Genomic DNA, 15,857 nt, shown 5'->3' with positions numbered 1-15,857 from the left:
GGGGTCTATGTAAGTTTATTCATAAGAAAATGTATAATTACAGAAAAAAGAGGAAAAAAAAAGCGATTGACTTACCTAGACCAGATTCATGGGTCAACTCATGGACCAAATTAATAAAAAATAATTTTTGAGCAAAATATATCTAGGTCCCTAAATTTTATCATAATTAACACTTGTCCATCTACTTTTAAGAATTAATATGACGTCTTTAATTTTTTCTATAAACTTACTATCAGGTTTTTCTGTATAAAAGGGTAAGTATTTTCCATTGAAAAAGTAATCATATTCCATTTAAAAATGAGTTTGACTAATGGTAAACAATTGACTTTTTGGACAGAAAGACCGATTGGATGTCATAATTAATTAGGATATAATTATTAATTAGGATATAATTTTGGGACCCAAGTGTAATTTTTCCATAATTTTTTGTTAAATGAAAAAGAATATATTGAAGATTTTTTAAAAATATTTATTTTTATTAGTTTAGTTCATGGATGAGCCTATAGACGAGGTCTGTGCAAGTCCAATTCAAAATTAAATAGTTGCATGTATAAATTGTCTTCCAGCGTATAGATATATAAAAGATGTGGCTTAGTTTTGAAGTTCTTTGACACCAACCACAAGTGGAAAACCTCAAAATTTAACTCCGTCGCCACAAAAAAAACACGCTTTTGCGACCTTCGGTCGCAATATTGTTATGATATTGAGACTAATTGTGATGATTGGGAGATTGAATATCTACTGACCAATTTGTGACCAAACGGCGACAAAATTTGCGATGGACTTGCGACCGATAACATATCCATCGCTAATTATAGTGCTAATAATTTTAGCCAGTTTGGTTTTCATTTTGCGACCCGGTTGTGACTGATTTTGCCACGGATTTGTGACCACTTGAAAGCCCGTCGCAAAATTACGCGCTACAGTTCAGCGCCAAATTTAGTTTTCTGTCTGCAAGGGATTAGCGATGGATAAATTTGGTCCCAAATCGGTCGCAATTTGTCTCACAACAAAACGACATCATTGCGACCGAATTTTTCAATGATTTGTCGGTTGCAAAAAATAGGGCTTTATAAGCGCTGGTCGCCTTGCGCGAGCGCAGCCACCTTCTTCTCCTTCTCCTTCCCATTTCTAGCCGTTTGCAGCATTGTTTCCAACTGCCAGCTGCCTCCTTCTCTGGTCTGTTGCAGTGCCGGTCGTCGGAGAAGCCCTTCTCCTCTTCGTTCGCAGTCGTCTGGTCAGGTACGGCTGTCACTCTTTTTTTTTTTGTGGAATTCATTTTTTTTAGTTGTTATTGTAGTTGAATGACAAAAAATTAACAAAATGTTGTTATTATTGTCTTTTTTTTCTTTATTTTTTTTGTTATTATTATTATTATTATTATTATTATTATTATTATTGTAGTTAAAATAATGAAATGAATTTCGTTTTTTTGTTGCAATTTCATTTTTCTTTGTTTTTTTTTTTATTAACGAAATGTTGTTTTTGTTTTTTTGTTTTCTTTGTTATTATTGTTGTTATTATTGTAATTATGAAATAATGCATTTTTTTTTGTTATTATTGTTGTTGTTATTGTTGTTATTATTCTTTGTTTTTTTTTCTTTGTTTTTTTTTTTTATTATGAAATGAATGATGTGTTTGAGTTGAAGGTCTAGTAGTGGCCATTTTACCTTTAGAGTATGTTGGTATGATATAGAAGTGTTTATATTAATGTGTTTTGACTTGAGATTTGATTATATTATGCCGAAGTGCTGCCAAATTTTTTTTTTAAAAATTGAATATCAGGAATCATACACCTACTGATATTATAGCAAGTATATATATATATATATATATAACCTTAGTTAGAACATAAATTCATTGGTGAGTTTATATATATGTAGTTACCCTTATTATAAAAATAATCTTAGTAAGTTAGAAATGTAAATAGAACATTACTTTTGGCATGTTTTAATGATACTTTAGGACCAATGCAATTACATAAATTTGCCCTTTATAAACAGAGTGTTATGTAAAAAAAATGCGAACTAATCGAGATTGGATATACTAAAGGTACGAGATCAATGGGATATTAAGACAAGAATTCTTGCAAGGATTGGAATCGTTTATACAGTTTTGCAGTTGGTAATCCCAGTTGTATGGATGGTAATAAGTTGAGGTGTCCATGTAATCACAAAAAGTGTCAAAATAGAGCCTTCTTAGATATCGATACAATTAAACTTCATTTATGTAAAAATGGATTCGTGGAAAATTATTACGAATGGATACATCATGGTGAACCTGGAGTTTCCAGTGGGTCAGACCACTCTATTTCTGTAAGTCCAGAAGGTCAGCTTTATCAATTTCATTATGGTAATCAATGCAATGATATGGTAATCGATGCGGGTAGAGCAGGATTTCATTGGGATAATATGGAGGAATCGCCAAACTATGCGGCACAATAATTGTTTGACATGCTAAGTGCAGCTAACAATGAACTGTGGCCTGGATGCAAGAATCATTCAGTTCTATCTGTAGGGGGCACGATTACTTCACATGAAAGCGGAACATCATTTTCCAGAAAGGTGTTAAGATGATTTTGTGTAGCTATCAAAAGAAATGTTCCCTAAAGGCTATTCGATGGTGGATAATTTTTACCGGACAAAAAAATTAGTTCGGGGATTAGGACTAACCGTGGAAAAAAATTGATTGTTGTCAAAATAATTGTATGATATACTGGGATGTTGACTCCGAATTAAGAGAGTGCAAGTTTTGTAATCTTCCAAGATATCAACGGCGGGGTCAAGGGACTGGTAGAGTATAAAGAGAGAAGGCTTTCAAGAAGATGTATTATTTCCCTCTTATTCCTTGCTTGCAAAGGTTATATGCATCTAAGGCGACAGCCGAACACATGAGATGGCATATTTTGCATGAATGCAAGGAAGGTATAATGACTCATCCGTCAGACTCTGAAGCCTGGAAACACTTTAATAATAATCATCCCGTGTTTGCTGCTGGTATAAGAAATGTGAGATTGGGGCTTTGCACTGATGGGTTTCAGCCGTTTGGCCAATCAGGACGACAATATTCATCATGGCCTATCATTGTCACATTATATAATCTACCACTGTCAATGAGTACGAAAGATGAATACATGTTTTTATGTGTTATTGTACCTGGCCCTAATAATCCGAAAGCAACCTTTGATTGCCAAACTTAATTATTTATGGGAGTATGGGGTTGAAACAATTCATATTTCAGCCAATCAGAATTTCATAATGCGAGCTGCTTTGCTTTGGACCATCAGTGATTTTCCAGCATTTGGAATGTTATCTGGGTGGAGTATGGCAGGAAAATTGGCTTGTCCTCATTGCATGGAAAACACTAATGCATTTACACTAAAATATGGAGGTAAACAATGTTGCTTTGATTGTCATCGCAAATTCTTAGTAGAATCTCACCCTTGGAGGAGAAATCGAGAGTGCTTTAGAAAGAACACGATTATTTCTGATCCCCCTCCACCCGTGAAGTCTGGAGTTGAAATATTACAAGAAATTGAAGATTTAGGACTTATGAAAGTTACAAAGTTATGTGCAAAAGAGGTAAATGGTAGAATTGGCAGGAATAGCGGATGGAAAAAGCAAAGCATCATCTAGGATTTGCCATACTGGAGTTCACTTCTTATACGTCATAACCTTGATGTGATGCACATAGAAAAAAATGTGTTTGAAAATCTGTTCAACACTGTCATGAACATTGAGGGGAAATCCAAGGATAATGCAAAAGCGAGAGTAGACATGAAGGAAATTTTTCGTCGACCAGAACTCGAGCAATCTGTACTTACTGAAAAGTTTCCAAAGGCATGTTATTCTTTAGATAAATCCCAAAGGCAAGTAGTATGTGAATGGGTCAGATCATTAAGGTTTCCAGATGGATACTGTTCAAATATGGGTAGATGGGTCGACATGAGGAAATATAGATTGTTTGGCATGAAAAGCCATGATTGTCATATTTTCATGCCAAGATTGATTCTTATGGCATTTCGGGAATTGTTACTAGGGAAATTTGGGAAGCAATGATAGAATTGAGTCTCTTTTTCAAGGGATTGATGATGACTGTTATCCGATGCGATGATATGGACCAACTGGAGTGAGAAATCCCAATAGTGATATGCAAATTGGAGAGAATTTTTCCACCCGGCTTCTTTGATTCTATGGAGCATCTGCCGATTCATTTGCCCTATGAATGTCGTATAGCAGGACCGGTACAATATAGATGGATGTATCCATTTGAGAGGTGAATTACTAACATCCCATTCTAATCATTACAATGTTATTTCAACTCATACCAATCAAGTTGTCTTTGTACAATTACAGACACCTGTAGAAAATTAAAAAGAATGTGTGCAATAAGGCAAAGGTCGAGGGATCAATTTGCAATGCATATTTGGTGGAAGAAGCTTCCACCAAATGTTCACACTACTTCGAACCACATGTTTACACCAAGCATCGGAGAGTGCACATAATGTTGACGGAGGAGATCAAATAGAATTTGAGTTAGAAGGAAATCTAACAATTTTCACATATCCTGGGCGTATGATTGGTAAATAAAAAAAAAGACGATTGACTAATGTAGAGATACGAGCAGCTCAAACCTATATTTTGTTGAATTGCGAAGAGATTACACCATTTGTACAGTAAGTATAAATCTTATAGAGTCTGAACTTAATACAGCTTAGTTAAATCATATTTATGATATTTTTGTTTGTTCATAAATAGGAAATATATCAAGCTTTTACGGCTAAAAAATCCCAATTTGATTGATACAGAAGTTGATGCAAAACTGGACTCTGAATTTGCAGAATGGTTCAAATGTTATGTAAGTAACTTTCTAGTTACTTAACATATATGTGTACATTTATAGATTTCACTCATGTCATTACTATTTCCCATAGGCTCAAAGCTCGGGAAGCGATATTGATAACAGATTCATTACTGATCTAGCAAGGGGACCTCTACCAGTTGCTAATGCCTACTCTGGCTACTTTGTAAATGGTTACAAGTTTCACACTGAGGGTTATGGGGCAAGCAGAAAGATAATGAATAGTGGTGTTTGCATAAAGGGATCAAACTACCGTGATGAGTCAAATGATTTTTATGGCAAATTGATTGAGGTTTTGGAGTTAGAATATCCATCCCTACCAATCAAGTGCACAATCTTATTCAAATGTGAATGGTTTGATCATATGCCAAACGTTGGGTTGAAGGTTCATCCTAAATACAATCTTGTGGATATTAATCAAAGAAGAAGACATATGAAGTACGAACCTTTTATGTTGGCGATGCAAGCTACGCAATTGTACTATGTCCCATATCCATCATTGAAATGAGATCGTTGTGATTGGATGGTAGTATGTTGATAGCCTTGCAAAGTGACAGGCGTTTTTCGCAAGTGTACGAAATCGCAACAAGTAATATAGAGTAAGAAAGTATCGTATCCACAGGGATTGGTTATCAATTACCAAAATTGTGTTAACCTATTATTATTTAGACGATGATAAAGGGAATTTGCTATAAAGTAAATAAAATTCAAAGTAAAAGAGATCAAACACAAAATTATTGTGAAAAGAAATCAGGAGATTAAGCTACTAGGGAATTTGATTTCATTTAATTCTATCCAGCTTATTCTATTAGTTCATTAATCAAGTTTAATTGTTCAAGTAGGAGAAAACAACCCTAAAGTCACTAACAAGCTCTCCCGATTTATTGTTAGCGATTCTAATCCAAATTAATCACCTACCTTAATAGAGAAATTAAACATGAATCAGATCATTAGGTTTTATGGTTGTTTTAACATGCATGGAGATGATTTCAATAATCTTTCAAGATATCATGATTAGTAAATAAGTGAATAAACTCAGTCGTTCTCCATGCTATTCATATTTAAGCTTGACTTTTATTTTTTTGAATAAAGCACATTCATTGAGTAAAATACAAGTTTAAAGAGATTGTCAACACTAATATTTATTCAATTTATGATAAATAGGACATGAATTATCTAAAGAATTTTCAACCTTAAAAATAAGACAATTGATAGTGCAACAGTGGCATTCCCATATGCAGAATTAGTCATTCTTTCTCCACGATTTAAATGCATACAATTAAAAGATCAAAAGGTCTTTATTTTGGGTTGTAATGGGGCTTTCTTGGTGTAAATTTTGCTTAATCAAAAGAAAGGATAAAAGAGTAGTCAAAGAGTACAAAAGATTGTATAATTTTCAAGATTCTATTTTAATCACACTTTTACTAGTTCTAGGGAGTGTCTGTTTTGAAGCTTTCTTACTAGCTAGAGGCATCTTGTGCAAGGTCTTTTCTTAATATTTTGGTACTTTTCTTCCTTGCTTTTCCATTCCTTTTTCATTCTTTTGATTGCTTTTTTACGTGCCCCTTTTCTTGATTCTTTCTTCTTTTCTTTATTTGCTAGTATTGATTGATGAATTCTCCCTCTTTGTTGCTATATTCTAATTAAAAATCGAATCTTTTAGTCATACAATCCTTTGTACTTAGGGTAGGAGATTTGATTTTGGCTTTAATGGCTAGGTTTATTGATGGTGAAGAAGAAAATTGTACGGTTTAAGGCTTCAAAGTGGGTTTCAAAGGTCATATATTTTTGTTTAGGTGGTCTAGGCTATATAGGTGTCAACAAAAATTGCCTAAATCATCTCTTTCAAGATGTAAACATTTAAATTTCTCGCCTCGAAGGAAGTTCTAATTTTTGTTCTAGGAATGCCAAGGTTAAAAATACTTTAGAGTAAAACACACCTTTATATCATAGCTTTCATAAAAATCAGTGTTTAAAAAAAATCTAGAAACAAATAGTTTAGATCAATGAACATGATTGAGTCAAAAATTCAAATTCAAAACTTAAATATGCTAGAATTTAGAATCGACTGTTTTTAACACTCATTACTAGACATGAGAACTTTCAAGCTTACTTGTAATCATTCCAAAAATGTTAAACAAAAAAAAAAAAAAAAAAAAATTTTCTTTTGCCAAAATTCCCTTCCCCCAATTCAATCAATCACATTGTCCCCAATGTGCATAAATTCCCCAAACTTATTGCATTACCAGAAGGAAAACAGTAAGAGAGAAGAAGAAGTCTTACCAACATTGTATTGAACAATACAATAGAACGGGTGTGGGAAGAGTCTTAGCTAAAAGAACAACTAAACATTAAGAACAAAACAAACTACTAAAAAGTTATAAAAAATTCAAATAACAAATAAATTGAAAGTGAAAGCAACCAAGACAATGTATTAGAACAAATAAACAAAAATAAAAACAAAGAAAAGTTAGAAATCCGTCAATTTTCTGGTGGTGGAGGTGGCTGCAGAAGCTGGAGGATGGTCTGGAGTTGGCCTTGCATGGTGTCCATCCGAGAATCAAGACTGCCGTTCATGATCTCAATGGACTGGAAACGGTCTGCGATCATTGTTTCCATCCCGTTAAGGCGCGTGTCAAAGAGGTCCATTCGAGACATCATCCTTGCAAGGACTTCATCGTTCGACATGTTGGCTTGGCCTTGGAACGATGGACCAGCACCGGATGTACCTGCACCAAAAGAAGAGGTAAAAGGTGGAGGATTGTCCTCCTCCATGTCAGCACCGGCTGCGGCCTCTGCTCCTTCATTATCAGAGTCATCCTCTGGAGCACCAACTACCCGATATGCATCTCCTACTTTCTCAATCAACTTCATATGTATCATAACATCAACATCCAATCTGGTACCACGCCCCCCTCCTACACTATCATAATTTGGCCTAGCCGGGTTCCAAATCTGTAGATATCTAGCAATTCGGGTCACAAAACACCCCATCATTATAGCTCCTTTGTCAGCTCTAGCCACCCTCGCAAATCTCTGGCAGAGCCAATACCCAACATTTAATAACACCCCATTTTCAATTGCCCATAGAAAATATAGTTCGTTCAAACCTAATACCCCATCACTTTCACTCCTTCCAAATATAGTATTCGACAAAAATTTATGAATGTATCGCAAGGAAGGTTTTTTTAATTTGGAGGCCTTCGAATATCTAGGATTGTAATTTACTTCACCTGTAAAATCTCGCCAAGTATTGCGTGCACTAAAATCACTAGATATTTGGTTTTGACTATTTTCTGTGGGGAAACCGAAAATTTGGCTAATCTCATTCACAGACATTTCAAAATCCTGACTAAGAAGCCTAAAGTTAACCCTGCTCGGTGGTGAATTAGGCAATAACGGAATAAAAGCGCGATAGGAACTCAGAAATTCTAGAGTTAGAGGGGCATAGACTAAGTCCTTCATATCAATTAATTCCCCCCATCCTATTCTCCTAAGAGGGTCTAACACAATATCCCTAAGACCCACTTGCGCTAGGGCAGCCTCATCGATAAATCTATTTGGTAAAATAGGTCGAAGAGATAATTTTGTGTACCTTTCTTGTTGATCGGATGAGGCAAATTCGAATGGAACTTCAGGAGGTGAAGGAGGTTGAGGAGCCGTGGAGGATTTCGTAGTTGAACGCTTCCGAGCAGCAACGGATGATGCGGGTCTGCTACGTTTGTATTTAGGAGGCATTGTTGGAGTTGATTATGTAAAAATTTTGAGTGGAGAGTGTTTGATTTGAGAGAAAGGGAGAAGAAGAGAGCGAATTTGAGAGAAAAGTTGACGGTTAGGGTGTGCGAGGTGGGGAAAAAAGGGTTTGGGGGCGTGCTCTTTGAATAGGGGCGCCAATAACTAAGTTGATCTGATCGTGGCACGGCCGTGCTGATGAGCACGGCCTGGGCGTGCTCCCCTCTGACCTGCACAACAACAAACGAGATGTACCTGGCACGGGCGTGCTACATAGCACGGCTTGGGCGTGCTCTTCTCTGCCTCTCGTTGGTGCTTTCTCGCGCCTGCGCGTATGAAAGTCGCGCTCGCGTTTTCAGCTCGCAAACTTTCTGTCTCTCAAAGGTGCTTTCTCGCGCCCGCGCGTATGAATGTCGCGCTCGCGACTTCAGCTCGCGCCCGCGTATATGAATGTTGCGCGCGTGACTTTTTCTTGCGAAGCTTCTGACTCTCTTTTCTATTTGTCGCGCTCGCGCTTGTGAATATAGCGCTCGCGACTTGTGTTCGCGCTCGCGTATCTGAATGTTGTGCTCGCGACTTTGCCTTGCGAAGCTTCTGACTCTCTTTTCTATTTGTCGCGCTCGCGCTTGTGAATATCGCGCTCGCGACTTGTGTTCGCGCTCGCGTATCTGAATGTTGCGCTCGCGACTTTGCCGTTTTTCTTTGTTGAGACTTGCTTCGTAGCAGGACTTGGGCGTGCCACTTAGCACGGCTAGGGCGTGCTTGGTTCTGGATTTCCACTTTTTCCTACAAAAACTCTTAACTGAACAAAAGAACATTTATGGAGAAAATTTGGGATTTTGACAAATAAAATAGGGAATAAAAAATAAAAAATAAATAAATGGACGAAAATTTAATAGAAATAGATGGGTTGTCTCCCATGAGCACTTTTGTTTAACGTCGTTAAGTTCGACGCACTTATCTGAATTTAGGCTAGGCAAGACCAATTGTAGTCTTAATGGGTTCAAAGGTTTCATTATAATAGTTTCTCAAACGTTGAGCATTTACCTTGAAACTTCGATTCGACTTACCATCCACTATTTCAATCGCGCCATGAGGAAAGATTTCCTTGATTGTGAATGGTCCAGACCACCTAGAGCGTAACTTACCAGGAAATAACCGAAGTCTAGAGTTATAGAGCAACACCTGCTGGCCTACCTTTAGATCCCTCATGATAATGCGCTTATCGTGCCATTGTTTAGTGCGATCTTTATATATTTTAGCACTTTCATAAGCATGGAGGCGCAATTCATCCATCATGTTTAGCTGTAACAAGCGTTTTTGTCCCACTTCCTTGGCATTAAAGTTGAGAAATTGAATGGCCCAAAATGCCTTATGTTCTAACTCTACAGGAAGATGACAAGCCTTACCATACACCATGCGATATGGAGACATACCTATAGGCGTTTTGAATGCCGTTCTGTAGGCCCATAGAGCATCGTCTAGCTTTTTGGACCAATCCTTTCTTGATTGTCCAACAGTGGTTTCGAGGATCTTTTTGATTTCTCTGTTAGTGACCTCTACTTGTCCACTGGTTTGAGGATGATATGGAGTACCTACACGATGAGTGACACCATATTTTGCAAGAAGGGAATCTAAATATTTATTGCAAAAATGCTTACCTCCGTCCGTGATTATTGCCCTAGGAGTACCATGCCTTGTAAAAATGTTTTTCTTGATGAAGCTCATTACACTTTTGGCATCGTTATTTGGAAGAGCAGCAGCTTCTGCCCATTTTGACCCATAATCCACCGCCACTAGAATGTATTGATTTGAATAAGATGGTGGAAAAGGTCCCATAAAGTCCAGACCCCATACATCGAAGATTTCGACTTCAAGGATGCTGTTCAGGGGCATTTCATGTCTCTTCGAAATGTTACCTAACCTTTGACAACTATCACAAAGACGAACATAATTATAAGCATCTTTAAAAAGATTAGGCCAATACAAACCACTTTCTAGTATACGCGCAGCTGTCTTGCTTGCTCCAAAGTGACCTCCACATTCCATTGAATGGCAGAATTTAAGGACACTTTCTATTTCAGTTTCCGGTATACATCTTCTGAAAAGTTGATCACTGCAATACTTGAACAAAAATGGCTCCTCCCAATAGTAAAATTTGATATCATGAAAAAACTTTTTCCTTTGTTGGTAAGAAAATTGGGGAGGAGGAATTTTGCAAACAAGATAATTAACAATGTCAGCGTACCAGGGGGTTTGGGCGTTTGCCACTAGAAGAAGTTGCTCATGAGGAAAGCTTTCATTGATTTGTATCTCACTTGTATCTTCTTCCCCCAATTCCAGCCTGGAAAGATGGTCAGCAACGAGGTTCTCGGTCCCCTTTTTGTCGCGAATTTCTAGGTCAAACTCTTGCAATAGAAGTACCCAACGAATGAGTCTTGGCTTTGCATCTTTCTTTTCCAGCAAGTATTTGATGGCTGAGTGATCTGTGTAGACTATTGTTTTAGCTCCAATTAGATATGCCCTGAATTTGTCAAAAGCAAAAACAATAGCTAGCAGTTCCTTTTCTGTAGTTGCATAATTTAATTGCGCATCATTCAATGTGCGACTTGCATAATAAATAACATGCAACTTCTTGTCTTTTCTTTGTCCAAGAACAGCTCCTACAGCATGATCACTAGCATCACACATGAGTTCAAAGGGTAAAGTCCAATCTGGTGTCGTAATGATAGGAGCTGAGATTAACTCCTTCTTCAACCTGTTGAAAGCATCTAAACACTCTTTGTCAAAATCAAAAGGAACATCTTTAACTAGTAGATTGCAAAGAGGTTTAGTGATTTTTGAGAAATCCTTTATGAATCTCCTGTAAAACCCTGCATGCCTAAGAAAACTTCTTATGCCCTTCACTGTGTTAGGGGGAGGTAGTTTTTCAATTACCTCAATTTTTGCCTTGTCTACTTCAATCCCTTTTTGAGAGATTTTATGCCCTAAGACAATACCTTCACTAACCATGAAATGACATTTTTCCCAATTTAACACAAGGTTAGTATCTTCACATCGTTGCATCACTAAAGATAAATTATGAAGGCATGCATCGAAGGAAGAACCAAACACAGAAAAATCATCCATGAATATTTCAATAAATTTTTCCACCATATCAGAAAAGATGGACATCATGCACCTTTGAAAGGTTGCAGGGGCATTGCATAGCCCAAAAGGCATTCTCCTATAGGCAAAAGTGCCATAAGGGCAAGTGAAAGTAGTTTTCTCTTGGTCTTCAGGGGCTATAGGTATTTGGAAGTATCCTGAATAGCCATCTAAGAAACAATAAAAAGGATAACCTGCAAGTCTTTCAAGCATTTGATCAATAAAGGGAAGGGGAAAGTGATCTTTGCGTGTTGCTTTATTTAGTTTTCTATAATCTATGCACACACGCCAACCTGTGACTGTTCTTGTGGGGATTAATTCATTGTTTTCATTAGAAATAACAGTCATACCTCCCTTCTTTGGAACAACTTGGACAGGACTCACCCAATTACTGTCTGAAATTGGATAAATGATGCCGGCATCTAAGAGTTTAATAATTTCAGCCTTGACTACCTCCTTCATGTTTGGGTTCAGTCGCCTTTGGTGCTCGATTGAAGGTTTGTAGTCTTCTTCCATCAAAATTTTATGCATACACACACTTGGGCTTATTCCTTGTAAATCTGAAATAGACCATCCTAATGCTTTCTTGTGCCTTTGTAAAACCTGCAACAACCTTTCCTCTTGATCAAGCGTTAAGTGAGAAGAAATAATAACAGGAAAAGAGTGGTCTTCACCTAAGAATGCATGTTTTAAATGAGGTGGAAGTTGTTTCAGTTCATGCTTAGGAAGTTCCTTTTCTTTTTCATTCAAGGTGCTCGGTTCATTAATGTTATTTTCGACATGCAAAGTGTTTTCCACACATTCATCAACAACATCAATTCTGAAACAGTCTCCATGATCCATAGGAAGTTTACAAGATTTAAGTACATCAAACACAATCTCTTCCTGTCCAACTCTCAGAGTCAACTTACCCTCATAAACATCAATTAATGCTCTTGCAGTTGCAAGAAAGGGTCTTCCAAGGATTAGAGATCCTTCCCTGTCTTCATCAATATCAAGAATAACAAAATCAACAGGAAAGATGAATGTACCTACCTTTACAAGCACGTCTTCTACAATTAGGATATTTAATTGAACGATCTGCTAATTGCAAAGACATCCTTGTTGGTTTGAGCTCTCCCATACCTAGCATCTTAAAAACTTCATAGGACATAAGATTAATACTAGCACCTAAATCTGCCAAAGCCTTTTCAAAGTCAAGATTACCAATGTTACAAGGGATAGAAAAACTTCCTGGATCTTTTAACTTTGGAGGCAGTTTGTTTTGGATAATTGCACTGCACTCCTCGGTTAACATTACCGTTCCTTGATCATCAATTTTTCGTTTCTTGCTCAGGATATCTTTTAGGAATTTAGCATAGCTTGGCATTTGAGCAAGAGCTTCAGCAAAAGGAATATTAATTTGAAGCTTCTTAAACACATCCAGGAACTTGAGGAAGCTCTTGTCATCTTGTGCTTTCTTTAATCTTTGTGGAAAGGGGACAGGGGGAACATAGGGTTTCACCTTTTCTTTCTCCTCTAAGTCAATGATAGGCACCTTTGGTTGTTCTTTTTCCTCCTTTTCTTTCCTCAGTGGTTCATCTAATTGTTTGCCACTCCTCAAGGTGATAGCCTGCACTATTTCTTTTGGATTCTTTTCAGTATTGCTAGGTAACGTACCTTGAGGTCGAGAAGCCATCATGTTTGCGAACTGCCCTAGCTGAATCTCCAAATTCCTGATTGCAGCTTACTGGATTTTATGGTTCTCCCTGGTTTCGTTCATGAATTCCATGTGTGATTTGGAGAGGGCAGTGAGGAGATCATCATGAGATTTCTTTTCTGGAGGGAGGAAACCTGGTGGTGCATTCAAGGCATTGTTAGGATTACCATAGGATAGATTAGGATGATTCCTCAACCTGTTGTCATATGAATTTGAATATGGGTAATTCTTTCTTCCTTGATTCATCACATAGTTCACTTGCTCTAAAGTTTGTGGATTTAAAGAGTCAATGATGCATTCCCCAATTCCATGTTGTCCATTGCACCTATCACAAATTTGCATAACAGAATTTACAGGATTAGTAGTTAACATGTCCAATTTCCTTACCATGTTATCTACCTTGGCATTCAGTGCTGTAATGGCGTCTATTTCATAGACTCCTGCAGTTCTTCTTCTTTCGGTATTGTTTTGGTAGTGGCTGTTGCTTGCCATCTCCTCTATCAACTCATATGCTTCATCAATACCTTTCTTTTCAAAAGATCCACCTGCAGCTGCATCTAGAGTGATTTTTATATTAGGAGATAGAGCATTATAGAAAGTTTGTACCTGTAACCACTTGGGCAAACTGTGATGTGGGCACTTTCTTAGCAAGTCCTTGAATCTTTCCCAAGCTTCATACAAGCTCTCTTGATCATGATGAGCAAACGTCATTATCTCATTACGCAACTTGGTGGTTTTTGAGGATGGAAAGAATTTAGCTAGAAATTTTTGAGCTAATTCATCCCATGTGGTAAAACTTCCAGCTGGACATGATTGTAACCAAGATCTTGCTTTATCCCTAAGAGTAAAAGGGAAAAGTCTCAGCTTGATTGCATCTTCAGAAACACCGTTTTATTTGAATGTGTCACAAATTTCCAAAAAATTGGTGATGTGAGCATTAGGATCTTCACTAGGCAACCCTCCATATTGAATTGAGGTAGAGAGCATTTGGATAATTGCAGGTTTAATCTCAAAGTTATTAGCTTCTACCCTAGGTCTAGTAATACTTGAGGTTGTCCCATTCAGATTAGGTGTTGTATAATCCCTTAAGGTACGGACCGGATGTTGAAGTGGTGGTCCAACTATGTTCTCGTTTTCGATATCGTCAGCCATGTCTGCCTGTTGTTCGATTTTTACTTCTTGTGTTTTTCTTGCAGCGTTGAGCCTTCGAAGAGTTCGTTCAATTTCCGGATCAAAGATTAGAGGTTCAGTCCTCCTTGATTTCCTTTGCATAAAACAACCTGGAATAGTACTTAAAAGAAAATTAAAAACGAAAGAGTGTCTAAATTAATAACAGGGTAATTCGTATTGATATTGATACGCCAGTCCCCGGCAACGGCGCCAAAAACTTGACAGGCATTTTTCGCAAGTGTACGAAATCGCAACAAGTAATATAGAGTAAGAAAGTATCGTATCCACAGGGATTGGTTATCAATTACCAAAATTGTGTTAACCTATTATTATTTAGACGATGATAAAGGGAATTTGCTATAAAGTAAATAAAATTCAAAGTAAAAGAGATCAAACACAAAATTATTGTGAAAAGAAATCAGGAGATTAAGCTACTAGGGAATTTGATTTCATTTAATTCTATCCAGCTTATTCTATTAGTTCATTAATCAAGTTTAATTGTTCAAGTAGGAGAAAACAACCCTAAAGTCACTAACAAGCTCTCCCGATTTATTGTTAGCGATTCTAATCCAAATTAATCACCTACCTTAATAGAGAAATTAAACATGAATCAGATCATTAGGTTTTATGGTTGTTTTATGAATCCACAACTTAATACTGTATTAACTTATGAAAACCCCCCTTGAGTCAAACCATATAGTTTCCACATCAAGTTATTATTCTCAAGTAATTTATTACCTTGTTCATATCAATAACCCTTCTCCCGAATGTAATTATTGAAATAAATCAATCCAGGGGAATTATTCTGCCTGGAAGCCTTAAGCACAATAATAAATTATAACAAGAACAAAGAAAAATAAATCTAATATTATAAGCTGGAATCGAATTAAATTACATCAAATCCCTAGTATAAAAGTTTAGCTAGACATAGTAATTAAATTAAACTCAATCACACTTGAATCATTCATCATAATTAAAGACAATAATAAAGAAAGAAACAAGATGAAGAGTTTAGAATAAAAACTGTATCACAACTATGTTGAAGGCTTCCTTGAATCTTAGCACAATTATTTGAAGCTTGAAATCTTTGAGAAGAAGAGAGAAGTAAAGTGTACAAAGCAAAACGAGAGAGATAGATGTAGATCCAGATCGATCCTCTCCAGGCTTATTCGATCCTTTATATAGAGGTCTGAAGGCAAGTCTAACTCCTTTTAGGAAATAGAATCCTTATTTAGTACAAAATCCTTTA

At 36.8% G+C, this 15,857-nt stretch overlaps 1 non-coding gene and 1 pseudogene across 1 annotated transcript; both read left to right on the top strand.

Annotated features, from left to right (window-relative positions):
* The first annotated feature begins 2,138 nt into the window (after positions 1-2,138).
* On the top strand, positions 2,139-4,132 carry LOC149492740 (uncharacterized; annotated as a pseudogene).
* A 9,929-nt stretch (positions 4,133-14,061) lies between these two features.
* On the top strand, positions 14,062-14,167 carry LOC149492739 (small nucleolar RNA R71). The gene has a single exon (XR_016319056.1). It is a non-coding gene; the product is annotated as a small nucleolar RNA R71 (small nucleolar RNA).
* The last annotated feature ends 1,690 nt before the right edge of the window (positions 14,168-15,857 follow it).

This window comes from Jatropha curcas, chromosome 11, assembly GCF_041381405.1.
Source record: "Jatropha curcas cultivar XTBG-Jc1 chromosome 11, XTBG_Jcur_1.0, whole genome shotgun sequence".
In the NCBI taxonomy this organism is placed as follows: domain Eukaryota; kingdom Viridiplantae; phylum Streptophyta; class Magnoliopsida; order Malpighiales; family Euphorbiaceae; genus Jatropha; species Jatropha curcas.
The sequence above is the reverse complement of the archived record's forward strand: the minus strand, read 5'-3'. Positions and strand labels throughout refer to the sequence as shown.